The following is a 17009-nucleotide window of genomic DNA, read 5'->3' on the forward strand; positions in this document are numbered from 1 at the left end:
AAGGGATCGAGACCTGGAGCAGCAGGGAACAAAGAGGTAAGAGTGAGTACAGCAGCACTCTCTGGGATCTACAAGGGGAAAGACTGCCACATGTAGCAAGTTTCTAATGACAGTGCTCGGTTCAATCCACCATCTTTGTCCCAGAAGACCTTCTGAGAAGCCAGGAGGACTGATAGTGCTTGCAGGCTGTGGAGCTGGGAGCAGCTCTATAAGGGGAGAGAGAAGATGTCCCTGCATGTAGCTATGTGAGGTTTAAGGTGATTTTTGAGGAGCTGCTAGTTCCTTGCCTGTAAGGGGCAGCTGCTACTGATCCGAGATGACTGGCTGCTTTCAGGAAAAGTACAATCCAGGATCTGCTTTTGTACATAGTAAGTGTCCCCCTTCCATTAATTCTAACCAAACTAGGCATCCCGTAATACCTGTTTCCCTGTCCAAGTTGAATTCCCCTAATAAAACAACAAAACCAAGCCCATGGACTGGTCATTGTCTTTGGATGCAAGTCTGTGTGCGAAATACCCATTGCCTGGCTGTGTGGAGTGAAGCTTAGGGATACCCATTACACAGTGTGTAACCGAACCGGACCCCGACTGCACTAGGGTATTTCTGTTAGACTCCCGATTCCCTGTCCGAACACAGATCCACGGACACCACCGCTGACCATATGAGGCTAGATGATACCAGTCTGTATAAACATGGAACTCTTTATTTGAAACTCAAACAGGCTTTTTATACAATGCACACTGAGACTGATCACATGATCATATAGAAACGGAGCTAAATACAGAAATAGACTTAACACTCTAAACAGTAAGTTAATTAGGTTAGCTAGCTGGGTGACCAAAACTAAAGGTGAATGGGAATTCACACCTAGACAATGGTTGGATGAATTAAGATCTCACTAAAGAGCAGACAGTCCAGCTCCTTCAATTCACATGTCTAGTTCAGAATCAACAACCAGGAATAGTCTTCATATAGATGATTAATATTACTGTCACATCTGAAGTAATTCCAACCGCATTCTCAGCATCCATTAGTCACCCTGTGCCCCTAAGAGACACAGGGTAACTTACACATAAGAGGGATATGGGGAGCTGAGACAGGGGTCACCCCACCCCTCCAAAGGGGGTTGTGTTCCATGGGCCCCCCACCCAAAGTCACTCCCGTCAACAGCGGCCCTCACAAGGGTAGAGCTACATATACCACACAATTCCACCAGGACTCCTATTGGACCTTTGTTGATATCACCTGTTTGTACATTGGATGTATATACTATTTTTTTAAATGCTTTATTTTAGTGACGATAAATACAAGGAATTATACACTGCCTATTAGATCACGTAAAATATACATTGTAAATCAAAACATGGTTTACCATAGAAAAGATGGCTCATAAGAGCAAAAATAAACAGTAAAAGCTGAAAAACCAGGCAAAATTGCTGAAAACAGGATGACCAGTGAAGTTGCATAAATGAAAATTAAAAAGTGTGAAAACCAAGAAAACCATAGTTCGAAGGTGAGGAAGAATCCAATATCCTGTTGAAAAATGTATTATCAAAATACATTTGTGTGGGGAGGGTAGGGGAGGCAGTAAACTGTCCTTCCCAGAGCCACCACATCCCTGTCTAAACAGAAGTAGGCACAAGGGGCCTGAGAAAGTCAACTGAGCAAACATGTCTTGGGGAAGTGGGCCTCTTGTTTCCTTAAGGTTGAAGTGAGGTCCTCCATGTGTACAATGTCATTTACCTTTTTTAATCCAATGGACACCATGACACCATGGGAGGGGACTTAGATTTCCATTATGCCTGGATACAATCCCAGGCCACATTAAGAAGGTGTTGCACCAAGGAGTTGCTGTAATTTCACGTGGACAGCAAGCTGAGGTGTAGGAGACATGCAGCTGCATTTTGTTCAAGGGACAGACCATAAATTAAGGAGCAGACATCTTGCCAGAAGGGATGAATCCATGAGGAAATGACCAAAACATGTGGGATATCGTACCACTAGCCATACCACATCTCCAAAAGCCGGGACTAACATCTGGGAACATGCTGTGTAATCTCTACAGGACGTTATACCACTTTTCAAGGAGCTTACAACCTGATTCCTGTAGCCTTGAAGAGATGGAGGACTTGTGTGTGAAAAAAAGAATGAGCTTTCTTTATTCGGGGGTCAAGTACATAACAAAATTCCTCTCCCGTTCAGTGAAGAAAGGTGGGAGGAAAGGGAAATCAACATGATGTAGGCAATAGAAATACTGTGCCTAAGAGGCGTGGTTAAAACGCAGCTATGGCAAAACCTGATGCTGAAGAGCCTATGCAGGAATTCCAGGTTTCCAAACACTGGTGACATCAAGGAGCCTCATCCAAAGTTGATAAATGTGGGAGAAGTCTTGATAGTGATTTTATTTAGTGGACATGCCTTCTGGGAAGAGCCTTCAAGGGAACAGGGGACATAGCCTGTTCCAGAAACACCCATCTCTTGGTGTTAGCATGTTTACACTAGTCCAATATTCTGTCCAAGTGGGTAGCCTGGGGATAGCAGACAGGGTCTGCAAAACCAAGTCCTCCTGATTGTTTAGATAATCTTAGGATGTCAGTTTTAATTCTTGGTGCATAATCAACCCAAAGAAATTTTATAAACTCTTGTCTAATCTGTCACTAGAAATTTTGTGGAACAGCTATGGGGAGGGTTTAAACAAGGTACACCAGGTGGGGGGGCACATTTATTTTTGTAGCACTAGCCCATCAAGGGTTGCTGAGTCATTTTAGGGTTCCCTGTCTTGCCTGACCCTGCTCTGAAAGCCGAACCCCTGCTGACACCTCCTTAAACCTTCTGTCATAGGGACCTTCTGGCTGTGACCACAAATTAGACTCAGAGACAGTTTAGAGTGAACTGATATCTTGGTTGTATTGAGACTAAATGTAAGCACAGTAAAACAACAGAAACATTTGTGCATGAAATAATAGCTTGCACTTGGAGTCATTTCAAGCAAAAGTTAAATAAAACAAAATCTCAATATGTTATGGATGTCCTGCAATTCGGAATTTAGCCAGTAACCACAGTCCAGAGATGTCTTTCCACAGTTAGCAAGAAAGAAAACTACCAAGCAGAGCGGATAGCTCACTTTGGGCTCTCAGAAGCAGAAAACCGGGTTCAATTCTGAAACTGAAAGAATTCAAATCCCTCTGTGAGCAAATGTAAAAGTTTCCTAATGAGGTGTAAATACAAAAGAAAGGAATTGTCCCTTTAAGTGGTAGGTAGCCTGGAAGGTACCCCTTTAACACATACAGGGTAAGATGTAAATTTAAGCAGGGGGTTAAAGAATGAGCAGAAGCCATCTGTATGGATTAATTCATCTTGCGACCCCAGTGGCACACTGCAGCAATACAGGATCTCTTGGTGACTGAGAGCCGACTGCATTGAAAGCAATGATGTGGCTTAACTTGCGGAGGGCAAGACACGGAAGTGGGCTTTTGTGACTGGATTATGCTGCAAGTGTTATAACTGGTAGGCCAGGTGAACTAGGCCTTAACATGTGCAGGTTGTGAATAGTGTCAATCAAACTAAGCAGAAAGCAACTTGAATGGTTTGGGAATGGAACTCTCTCACCCAATCCGTGGCACAGGTCAGGTAGCTGATGGTCTCTCTGCGGATGGGGGCCCCCAGAAGTTCCTGCAATTCCTCCTTTAAAGATCACTCCAGAGAGCAGCACTCTGGACCACTAACCCGCGGGATAGCTCACCAGACTTGTCAGCAGTGTCAGCGGTCAGCATATTTTCCTTCTCCCTTCTCTCTCTCTGCAGCTTAGCCTGGCCCAGTTCATTCTCCTCCACACCTGCCCTCCAGCTCTTACCCCCTCACTCCCTGCCCCAAGTTCCCGGGCTCCTGTATTTATCTGCCTCCATCCACATGCCAGCTCCTTTGGGAAATCGAGTTTATTAGCCCACTTTCACACTTTTAAACAACTAAAAGCAAACTTAAGTCAACTTACACAAAACCAGATAATTCCCATTGACGTAAAAATTTGAAAACGAACCTCCCACCGTTTTTTATAAGAAACAAGGTTACCTTTCTATAAGCCATTGATATTGGGATGGCCCACCTAGGTGTGTCAGGGAGTGAGTCTCAGTTTCCTTCCACTAAATCTGTAGTGGGAAGGGTGGACGTTTCAAAAGTCCTTTGAGTAGTAAAAAATTGTTCTTTTGAACTTTCACGTAGTGTGTCATAGGTTAGTCTCTTGGGTGGGCAGAATGTTCTTTTAGCTCTGATGGCCCCTCTCCAGTAGATTCTTCATCTGATTCTAGGGGTGGTTGTTTCGCATCTTGAACACTCAGTGAGATCTGAAAGTCTTCCTGATTCTCTGGTAGGTGGCCCTGCAGTGTAATCTCTGAAGCTTCAGGCTTGAGTCAGGTTCTGCAGGAGGAGGGGGTGAAGTGGCATCAGTTGCTGTAGATGACCACAGCCAGTTCATGTAAACATCTTCCTCCTCACTGCTGAGGGTTGTGAATCTGGTTGATGAGGAACACAAACTGCTGTTGTTATTGATAAGAGATAGTTATGATGCCAGGTCTTTAATGGGCCTGTCCTTCTTCTGGGTAGATCTGGTATACCAACAAACCGGATATCTGCTTACAGACAATATAGAGCTTGAATTTCCACCGATTAGCTAGCTTATGCTTCCCAGGGACACTCAGATTCCTCAGCAACACTTGATCACCTGAATTCAAGTTCTGCACCCTCACTCTCAGATTGAAGTTTCTTTTCTTTCACTGGCCTTGGGTGTCTGAAGCCACCTGAGCTTTCTCATACTTCAGATTCTTACTCAGTGATCTACATACCCAATGTGGGATGTTAGAAACATCTGGTCTGGTCTTGGAACATGCCAAATGCCAGGTCAACGGGCATATCTCCCAAACATCAGCACATAAGCATATGGGTGGAGTACCCTGCAGCATTGTTCTCTGTGCTTTGTAGGCATTTATGTTTGCTGAGATAAGCCTGCTGCAGTGTTTACTTCTCATCAAGGAATGTCCTGAGCATGTCTTATAGGGTGCTGTTGACTCGTTTTGGTTGTGGATCTCTGTGTCGGTGAAAAAGGGTTGTTCTGGACTTCTGAATATGCAATAGGTCTAGCAGTTTCTTAATGAATCTACTCTAAAAGTCTCTCCATGGTCAGAATGGATATGTTGAGTCAGGCTGTAATGGAAGAGCTTCTCTACCAAAATTTGGCCACTGTTGATGCTTGGTGATCTTTATTTGGCAACATCTGGATATACCGCAAGAACTGGTTGAACACTACCAAGACATTTTCACAAGGCCAGTGCTAGCATAGGATTGGGGGGAGGTAAAACCCATCCACTTGCTTGGGATTCAGATTTTTAGAATAGCTGTCTTTTCTTCCCCCCAGCAGGTAAACTATAACTTCCATGCTGCGCCCGATAGGAGAGAGGGCAAAACAAGGAAGTTTTATTTTGCCTGCTGTTCACTAGGTTGCAGCAATGAGAGTGCAAGGTGCATTTTTCCACCCTCCTTCACTCCCCCCCATCCACCTGCCACACCTGCCATTGTGACAGGCAGGCATTGTAACAGGAAGAGAAGGGGGGGGGCAGTGTGAAAAGAGGGAAGCAGTGTGATTGGAGGGGGCAGTGGAACAAGAGGGGGCAGTATGACATGAGGGGAGCAGTGTTACAAGAGGGAGGCAGTGTGCCAGGAGGGGAGAGTGTGACAAGAGGGAAGCAGTGGGACAGGAGGGGAGAGAGGGACACGAGGGGACAGTGGGACAAGAGGGGGAAAGTGTGAAAGGATAGGAGAGTGTGACAGAAGGGGGGCAGTGTGACAGGAAGGGGGAAGTATGAAAGTATAGGAGAGTGTGACAGAAGGGGGGCAGTGTGACAGGAAGGTGACAGTGGGACAGGAGGGGAGAGTGTGAAAAGAGGGGGGGGCAGTGGGACAGAAGGAGAGAGTGTAACAAGTGAGAATAGTAGAACAGGAGGTGAAACTGGGACAATAGGGGGGCAGTGTGACAGAAGGGGACAGTGTGACAGGAGGGGGCAGTGTGACAGGAAAGAAGAGTGTGATAAGAGGGGGCAGTGGGACAGAGGGAGCGAGTGTAACATGAGGGGGCAGAGGGACAAGAGGTGAAACTGTGACAATAGGAGGCAGTGTGATGGTAGGGGACAGTGTGACAGGAGGGCGCAGTGTGTTAGGAGGGGGGCAGTGGGACAAGAAAGGGGCAGTGTGACAGGTGGAGGGCAGAGGGACAGTAGGGGAGAGTGTGAAAGGAGAGGATAGTAGGACAGGAGAGTGTAACTCTAGGACTCCTTTACATACACTATAGCCACTTAGGTGATGGTCACTGTGTATTCTTCCAGAGTCAGGAATCTCTTGCTGCAGAAAATGTACAGTTGCAAGAAAAAGTATGTGAACCCCTTGGGAATACGTGGAGTTTTGCATGAATTGGGCATAAAATGTGCTCTGAACGTCATCTAAGTCACAACAATAGAAGAACACAGTCTGCTGAACATAATACTACCCAAAGATTAGATGTTGCCATGGTTTAATTGCATAACATGTAAACATTCACAGTGCAGGGAGGAAAAAGTATGTGAGGCCCTAGCTTAATGACTTCTCCCAGAGCTAATTGGAGCCAGGAGTGAGCCAACCTTGACTCCAATCAGTGTGATGATATTGGATGTGTTGCTGACAGCTGTCCTGCCCTTAAAAAACACTCACCTGTTTTGGGTTTACTGGTTTCAAGAAGCACTGTCTGATGTGAACCATGCCTCGCAGAAAAGAGCTCTCAGAAGACCTACGATCAAGAATTGTTCACTTGCATGAAGCTGGAAAGGGTTACAAAAGTATCTCCAAAAGCCTTGATGTTCATGTGTCCACGGTAAGACAGACTGTCTACAAATGGAGAAAGTTTAGCACTGTTGCTACTCTCCCTAGGCGTAGTCGTCCTGTAAAAATGACTGGAAGAGCACAGCGCAGAATGCTGCATGAGGTAAAGAAGATCCCAGAGTGTCAGCTAAAGACCTACAGAAATATCTGCCACATGCTAACATTTTTGTTGACACATCTACAATAAGGAAAACATTAAACAAGAATGGAGTACATGGGAGGACACCACGGAGGAAGCCATTGCTGTGCAAAAAAAATATTGCAGCACGTTTGAAGTTTGCAAAAGAGCACCTGGATGTTCCACAGCACTACTGGCAAAATATACTGTGGACAGATGAAACCAAGATTGAGTTGTTTGGGAAGAACACACAACACTATGTGTGGAGAAAAAAAGGCACAGCACACCAACATCAAAACCTCATCCCCACTGTAAAACATGGGGGAGGGAGCATCACGGTTTGGGGCTGCTTTGCTGCCTCAGGGCCTGGACGGATTGTTGTCATTGATGGGAAAATGAATTCCAGAGTTTATCAAGACATTTTGCAGGAAAACGTACGACCATCTGTCCGCCAACTGAAGGTCCGCAGAGGATGGGTGATGCAACAGGACAATGACCCAAAGCATACAAGTAGTTCAACAAAACAATGGCTGCAACAGCACAGAATACGCCTTCTGGAGTGGCCCAGTCAGAGTCCTGACCTCAATCCCAATTGAAATGCTGTGGCATGACCTTAAGAGAGCGATTCACACCAGACATCCCAAGAATATTGCTACACTGAAACAGTTTTGTGAAGAGGAGTGGTCCAAAATTACTCCAGATCGTTGTGCAGGTCTGATCTGCAACTACAGGAAACGTTTGGTTGAGGTTATTGCTGCCAAAGGAGGGTCAACCAGTTATTAAGTCCAAAGGTTCACATACGTTTTCCTCCCTGCACTGTGAATGTTTACATGTTATGTGCAATTAAACCATTCAACATCTAATATTTGTGTAGTATTATGTTCAGCAGACTGTGTTCTTCTATTGTTGTGACTTAGATGATGTTCAGAGCACATTTTATGCCCAATTCATGCAAAACTCCACGTAATCCCAAGGGGTTCACATACTTTTTCTTGCAACTGTATTTTTATGTTACCAGTTCTGTAGATGGTGTCAGTAGAGAGGATCTGGTGCTGGTTGGGTTGCTGTGTCCTGGGCAACCAGCAGAAGATCTCCACCAGGATCTCTGGTGGCAGCTGAAGCAAAGAGCTGGAGGGGGCTCTTCTTCCTCCCTCCTCCGCTGGGCCCTTTGCACCCCCTTGCCTGACCCACCTTGCACAGCAGGGCACTTGCCACCGTTTCTGACTTGAGCATGCCTGACAGCAGGCCCTGACCTCTCCCTGCACACACCTGAGATTCACCCTCCTCTGCATCCTTGCATATCTGCTCTGACTGTGGTACATACACCCCGCCCATGTAGACAAAAATCCTTGCACGGGCCCTATATTCTTCTGTCCACTCAAATCAGGTTCCAAGTTCAGAAAGTTAATGCACACCAGTTCCATTGGTTCTTGGCTTTAGAAGTGGCCCATCAGGGTGGCTTTGGTGGGTAAAATCTTTATCTGTATACATCCTATGGAGGAATGACAGTTACCTTCAACTTCAACCCCCATACAAGACCAATAGCACTGCTGTCTAGCAACACTACGGTTGCTATTATGGTATTATTGTATTGTGGTCAGTTGGATGGCAGCTTAACGACTCAGGTGCATAGAGGTGACTTTTAAGAATAGGTTAATAAGTGTGGTCTATGTCTATTTTTCAGGGGGTCAATTTGGTCTGGTTAAAGAGAATTAGTATACCCAGAATGGCTAATGGCACCAACTAGGTCTCAGACTGCAAACATACACATACAGTTATACTAGCGGAATGCATTTGGTGTGTGTCATACTAGGTATGCTTATAAGGATGGTCTATGGTGGGACTTTAATCTGTTTTTTTTTGTTTTACATAATTGAGTATATTCAGTCCATTGTGTATGGTAGTCTTATTTTGTTTTGTTGTTTTTGTTGCAGTTTATATGAATTTGGGCTGGTCCAATGGGCCAATATTGGAGGTGTGATACGTCATTTGAGGTATCTCTTCAAGTAGGAACAGCCTTTTATACACTGCTCAAAAAAATTAAAGGAACACTTTTTACTCTGAGTATAACATCAAGTCAATTAAATTCCTGTGATATTGATCTGGTCAGTTAAGTAGCAGAGGGGGTTGTTAATCAGTTTCAGCTGCTGTGGTGTTAATGAAATTAACAACAGGTGCACTAGATGGGCAACAATGAGACAATTCCCAAAACAGGAATGCTTTTACAGGTGGAGGCCACTGATATTTTTTTCCATACTTATCTTTTCTGACTGTTTTTTACTAGTTTTGCATTTGGATAGGGTCAGTATCACTACTGGTAGCATGAGTCGATACCTGTACCCTACAGAGGTTGCACAGGCAGTCCAACTCCTCCAGGATTGATATCAATAATAGCCATTTCCAGAAGGTTTGCTATGTCTCCCAGCACAGTCTCAAGAGCATGGAGGTGATTCCAGGAGACAGGCAGTTACTCTAGGAGAACTGGACAGGGCCGTAGAAGGTCCTTAACCCATCATCAGGACCAGTATCTGCTCCTTTGTGCATGGAGGAACAGGATGAGCACTGCCAGAACCCTACAAAATGACCTCCAGCAGGCCACTGGTGTGAATGTCTCTGACCAAACAATCAGAATCATAGTTCATGAGGGTGGCCTGAGGGTCCGACATCCTATAGTGGGCCCTGTGCTCACTGCCTGGCACCATAGAGCTTGATTGGTATTTGCCACTGAACACCAGAATTGGCAGGTCCACCACTGGCGCCCTGTGCTTTTCACAGATGAGAGCAGGTTCACCCTGAGCACATATGACAGACGTGAAAGGGTCTGAAGAAACCATGGGGAACATTATCCTGCCTGTAACATCATTCAGCATGACCGTTTTGGTGGTGGGTCAGTGATGGTCTGGGGAGGCATATCCATGGAGGGATGCACAGACCTCTGCAGGCTAGACAATGTCACCCTGACTGCCATTAGGTATGGGGATGAAATACTTGGACCCATTGTCAGACCCTATGCCTATGCAGTATGTCCTGGGTTCCTCCTGGTGCACGACAATAATTGGCCTCATGTGACGAGAGTATGCAGGCAGTTCCTGGAGGATGAAGGAATTGATACCATTGAATGGCCCCCAAGCTTGCCTGACCTAAATCCAATAGAACACTTTTTAGATATCATGTTTTGGTCCATCCGACACCGCCAGGTTGCAACTCAGACTGTCCAGGAGCTCAGTGATGCCCTGGTCCAGACCTGGGAGGAAGTACCCCAGGACACCATCCGTTGTCTCATTAGGAGCATGCCCCAATGATGCCAGGCATGCATACAACCACATGGGGGCCATACAAACTACTGAGTACCATTTTGAGTTGCTGCAATGAAATTCCAGCAAAATGGACTAGCCTGCTGCATAATTTTTTCACTTTGATTTTCTGGATGTCTTTGAATTCAGTCCTCTGTAGGTTTATAATTTTCATTTCCATCAAACCATGGGGCATCCTTACGTTCATAACACATTACCCAGCCCATATTAGTATAGATATCCAGCATGCTATTTTTCCCCATTGAGATCTGATGTGTTTTCAAAGTGTTCCTTTAATTTTTTTTGAGCAGTGTATATTAAATAAGTGCAAAAGTAGGGCTTGATGGCTGCTTTGCAAGCTACTTTATCTGAGATAGCATTTTCTGTTTTTATGTTTCATCTTTTACCCTTTTTTTTCCCCTGTAGTGTAATCATATATGTCATGCTTCTGAAACCCTATGTCTTTAATACATTTTTTAAAGGGCATTCACCCATATAATTGCCCTTTTAGCACTCACCATATGTATTATATGTATATATTTATGCTGTATGTTTTTTCAGTTAGGCTATTCTTCTCTGCCTCCAAGAATAGGTCCTAAAGAAGCAAATAAAGGCGTCAACCTCTTGGAATATATTTGGTATAGAGAATGATAAGCATAGATACATGTGCTTTGCAAGGGCTATGGCCCTGAATTGTTTTTAATGAGATCTGGAATAAATTTTGTAATCTTTTTATATATGCACGTGTCTGTCCTACCTGGTACGAGTAAAGTCCCATATTTTTTGGCTTTGGACACAATCAAGTATAATAAGCCATTTTTATTTTGAAAGGTGAAGCAGAATCTTTATGTGGAAAAGGATTGTGCTGTTATTTCAGAATCCCTGACAGAATCACCAACCTTAACATAATCAAGCAGTTTATGTTATAATTGTATATAATTGTTAATGTATTGTTTATGGAGAAAACATTGTCCAGCATTGATAGATATTGTCCACCATTGCTTATGTAATATTAGACTTCTCTAATCTAGCAAGTATGTAGCTAAAGTGATTTTAACAGCCAAATGTGTGTTTTCCACTAGTGAAACAGTTTTTTAAAGGCAAATTTGTCTTTACTAAGTTTTACAACAGAATATACTGAAAAGAAAAAAATACCAGCGATTATATATACATATGAACAATCATGAGGCTCAAACAGAAGATGAGCCAAAGAGATAATAGAACTCAGTGGATTTCACCAGTCAAATTGGAAAAACATGGATAAATAACATGAATACACCTAAGACATACAGTATATCTTGAGAATCTATCCCATAAAAGGGCATGAAGAGCAGCAACATATGTCTGGGCGGAATGAAACAGTTTTTTTAAACAGGTGTTAAAATTGTAAGAGAAAACCACCAGGAGTTAAATGAGACTCGAGGCTTTTCCCTAAAATATCTAGATTTCTGGAATAAATATCCAGATTATAAAGCTTTGACTTTCCTGATGTAAATACTTTTCCACAGACAGCCAGGGAGCTAGCATTTTAAGAAAGATGTTGTCACTGTAAGCCTCTGCATTTCTATGAATACAAGTTTCCTTTAACCCCTTCAAGCCTAAGGGTAAAACAAATCCAAATGCCTAAGCACAATTTTGCAACGTTGACATGTGATAGTAAACCGTACATATCATCACAACTACTTTGTACATACAGGTGAATTATACCACTTTTTTTCAGGACAAATTGGGCTTTCATTTGGTGGTAAATGGTAATGGATATCGCCTGATTTTTTTTTTCATTATCAAAGGAAAACTGGCCCAAAATAGTAAAAACAAAATAATTTTTTTATTTAGCTGTGTATTTCTTGTTACTACCATAACCTACCACCAAAGACAACCCAAAATAAATTCTCCAGCTCTTGACGATTGCAGTGATACCATATATGTGTATGTTATTTGTTGTTTGTACCCGTAGTACAGCACAGAAACAATAGTGCGCATTTTGTTTTTGTCTTTTTTTTTTTTTTACCTAAAACACACTGACACTGACATTGACACTAACTGACACTGATACCAATTTTATTTTTAAATCCTGACCTTTGAACCTGACCTTTTGATCTTGACCTTGACCCAAACAATAACCCTGGCACTGAACTAGATCAAACCTTGATCTAGGTATTTTTTCTTTAATATTGCGCTCCCAGCACAAAGACAGGTACGCAAATATGCAGCCCCACAGAAAAAAGCCCAGTTCCATGAGGCCGCATATTTGTGTGACATCGGCATCAAGGGGTTAATGGCTGATCATTGTTGTTGATGTGTCAATTGTTATACGTGCTTTCTTTTGAGAGGCCAGTTTTAATCAATAACATGTTCAAGTCCTAATCAGGTGTTTTTACGAGTTTTTAAATTCAGTCTGTAAAAATAAAGCGATGGATCCCTGTGAGATGGTTGATTATATAAGGTTATATCTATATACAATAAAGGATGTCACCTGGGAGATATAGCCCTCTTGTATAAATTAGCTGTCATTCCCCAGACCTATTATTTGGCGAGCGTGAAGCAAAGAAACTAAAATTTTATATTTTTAATGTTTCACTTTGAGCATTTCTAAAATTGCTTCTCCCCACCGAGCAATATGTTTAAAAAAAATGTTTTTTTGCTTTGGTACACCTTGCCCAGGGCATTACTGTTTTCCAACATTCGGCTTCCATTGATTTCAAAGGGGTTTTAAGTCAGTACTCAAACTTTTTATGTTTGCCATGCACAGGTATGTTCATCTCACCACTAGTAGATATCAGTCATGTCATTTATAGACTTGGTGAGTGAGGGTCACTTTATAATCACATTGACAGCCACTTGTTGAGTTGTAGTAAAGGTTTTCCTGGAAAAAGAAGGGTGTTAGAATGACAGTCATAGAGATATCCTGTAAGCTGGCCATACAGAGATCAAAACAAGCCTGTTCAGCATCAACTGCCTGAATTTCAATCAATGTGTAGGCACCGTGGTTGTAGAAAAGTTGATCTACTAATCAACTTCTGTACAATCACCCTGTCGGATTTTCCCTGTTCCATCAGCACTGCAACACTGATCAATGTATTCTGATGGTGGGGAAGTCTCCTCACAGTCAGAAACAGGGGCGGACTGACCATTTGGAAACTCGAGCACTGCCCGAGGGCCCAGGGTCAGTAGGGGGCCCCATGAGATGCCCCTGGTACCTTTTTCATAGGCTTTTTTGAGTTTGGGCAAGGACACAGGGGCCCCATGATCCCCTATTGCCCGGGGGCCCCCTGAGTTGTCAGTCCGCCCCTGGTCAGAATACAATAGCTCAGCAGGGAGGATCACCTGAGGATTAAGTGAGGATTAAGTGTGTGTTGATAGGGGAATCAAGTCATCTGACTCATCTATTGGCTGCAATAGTCCTCTTCCCTAACCCTCTTAATACACTAGAAGAGAAGAAAAATGGCGTGTATCCGGGTGTCAGATCACTTCCAAAAAAAATAATAAAATTTTGCTGCCACGTCCTAATTATACCAGTAAAAAATTGAAGGGAAGGAAATGGGGGAGAAGTTGCAAATGGACTTTAAAGGCACAGAAATTTCAAACACATATTAGTAAAATCATTTTTACTTTATTATAACAGTAAGTCATGAAAAAACATCTTGCAGTTTAAAAAAGATCATAGTTGTACTGTCCCCGCAGACAATGTCCCACAACCCACCATGTACAAGGCACACACTAGTAATGAGGGATACAAAAACCACCAGATGGATCCTATGGGGGGGTGAGAGACATTAAGCTGCAGGAAATTGGCCCAACATGTTTCGCGACAACGATCGCTTCTTCAGGGGCTTAGTAGTAAAATCTAAAAGAGATATACATATATTGAATATATCAAATTACATCATGTAAATATAAGAAAAGGGAGAGATCATACAGTAACATAATATGACTTACATATAGTATCAATATGCACCATGCAGCAGCAAACCCAGGGGCGGACTATATTATTATATGTTGTCCCCTTTTTCTCTGGCAAGGAAGCTGAAAGTATTCTGCTTAGTCAATTGTCAGTTCTGGCTTAAAGGTCCACTCAGGGGCGGACTGACAACTCATGGGGCCCCCAGGCAGTAGCGGATCATGTGGCCCCTGTGTCCTTGCCCAAACAAAAAAAAGCCTATGATAAAGGTACCAGGGGCATCTCATGGGGCCCCCTACTGACCCCGGGCCCTCAGGCATTGCCCGAGTTTCCAAATGGTCAGTCCACCCCTGATTAGTACTGTCCTGGCATTTTAGAGCCTCAAGAAATGTAATAGGTCATCAGTACATCAGCAGTGATCAATTTTCAAATACATATACCATAGTTTGTGGACTCAATAACTTTCACACAGACTAAATAATATTCACTAATTTGGGTTATTTATTTTACCAAAGAAATGTTGCAGAATACATTTTGGCTTAAATTTATGACAAAAGATTATTTATTTGCAAAATGTAATCACAGAAACAAAGAAAAACATGTTTTTTTCAACATTTTTAGTATTTTTTTTTATTTATATGGCAAGAAAAAAATTAAAAACCCAGCAGTGATCAAATACCACCAAAAAAAAGCTCATTTGGGTATAGTCAGAGCTTTCTTTCAGAGAATAGGTGCAGGAACTCCCCACCTTTTGAGTCACTGCTTGTCTCCGCCCCCTACCCACCTCCAAGCACCGTCCCTTGGTTCCACAACCTACCCACCTCCCAGAACTGCCCCTTTTAGAGAATACAGAACCAAGTATCATTTTGTGGTACTAAGTAATTTGTATGTAATGTGGCAATGATAACAAGAAAAGCAGCAAAATACAGTAGATCCCCTGCAGCCAGCAACAATTGATCCCCCACACAATAGACCCCCCAACACCAATGGACACCGCACAACAAAATACCACCCCAGTAACTATAGATCCCCAGCAGCAACAACAGATCTCCCTGCAGCCAACATCAATAGGTCCTCCAGCAGCCAGCAACAATAGACTCCTCCCTCAACAGGAGATCCCTCCCAGCAACAACTGGCCCCTCAGCAACATACGACCCCCCCCAGCAATAATAGACTCCTATGCAAAAATAGATTCCCATTAGTGACAATAGATCCCCCATCAGCCAGCATCAATAGACCCTCCAGCACACCTCTGCACCCCTTGCCATTACATACATTCAGTGACGGAGGAGACAGAACTGTGTTCCCCTTTGTTCCTGCTGAAAAGCCCTGGGTACAGTGTTGCATGACTAAGTAATTGGCATTCAAAGTGTGACAGCGCTGAAATCTGAAAATTGGCCTGGCACAAGAGTGAAAGTGTCCCTTATTGAGATGATTAATTTCTCCTTTTGGCCTTTTGGCTAAATTCAAGTGTAGTATCTGTTCTTATCAGTGTCCAAAGGGGTGTTCCACCATCACTCTGGCTTTTTGGCTTGGATGGTTTGCTCCATAGTATCATTGCTGGTATGATGGGGATCCTGAGGGACCTTCCTCTAGGAAAGGAATCTGCCCAATTGGTAAGGCGAGGGTTTGTAGTACTCACTCTAGTATGGAGTTAACTGAGTGGCGCAGTGCCTCCTTATTTGAGCAGTGCTACCTTGTCTTGCTTGGGTTGGAAAGGCAGGGAGCCTGCAGTGTTAAGTGCTGTATAGGGGTGGTGACCCCGGGGGTGCTCCTAGTATCAATATGGGTTTGGGACCCACAGTAGGAATGGGCACTAGGCCACAACAACACTTGGTTTTTTTTCCTGACAGCCCCATTTTCTAGGCCTTTTGGCTAAGACTAGGACAGTTTTTGTTACCAGGCTGTAAGGCCTGGCCATTGTTTATGCATTGAGGTCTAGACTGAGGCTAGGTTCCTTCCTTCCCTACCTTGGGGGGCCTCTCTTTGGTAGAGCCCTTAACTGCTTCAATACCAGGTATTTTGCAACATTTGGTGAAAATATCCCAAATCAGTATATATTATTTAGCTTGTGTGAAAGTTATAGAGTCCACAAACTATGTTATATATATCTGAAAATCGATCAATGTACTGACGGTATATTTCATTTCTTGAGGCCCAAAAATGTCAGGGCACTACAGATATCCCCCAAAGCACCACTTTTTGGAAAGTAGACAGTCCAAGGTAATGATTAAGGTATGGTATGTTTTTTTTTAATTTTAATTTTTTGTCATAATTTTTGGGAAAATTAAGAAATTAAAAAACATTTTTTTCATTTATATTTTCAAATATTTTTTTTAACGATTTTTTTTAATGTACTGTGACCAGAGCAATATAATATTACCTTAGTAACATTGTACTACTCCGGAGAAGTGATCAGGATTTTTTTTTTTCACACTTTATGATAGCCTATAACAATGAATAGCACTGCGATAAGCAAGCATTTTACTAAATTAAATCGATTCGTTCAGTTTGTTTTGTTGTAATTAGCTGTGATTGGCCTCAGCTAATCATATGGTACAGATGGGCTGTGATTGGCCCTGTGTTTACCATGTGATCACTGTGATCAATCACAGCTAACAACACAATTTTAACAATGAATGTCATGAATCAAAGCCATTCATTGTTTACAATTGTCATGTGATCTGCTGTGATTGGTCACAGTGATCACATGGTACTGGCAGTGGGCAGTACACTGAGCAGTTATCGGCTGTGTTCGGTGGACACAGCCAGTGACAGATCGTGCCCACAGCATGGG

General features: G+C 43.1%; 1 pseudogene; it reads left to right on the forward strand.

Annotated features, from left to right (window-relative positions):
• Positions 1–15652: 15652 nt before the first annotated feature.
• On the forward strand, positions 15653–15803 carry LOC149450963 (U2 spliceosomal RNA; annotated as a pseudogene).
• The last annotated feature ends 1206 nt before the right edge of the window (positions 15804–17009 follow it).

Source organism: Staurois parvus, unplaced genomic scaffold, assembly GCF_062004578.1.
Source record: "Staurois parvus isolate SC_StPar_1 unplaced genomic scaffold, SC_StPar_1.0 ptg000556l, whole genome shotgun sequence".
NCBI lineage: Eukaryota > Metazoa > Chordata > Amphibia > Anura > Ranidae > Staurois > Staurois parvus.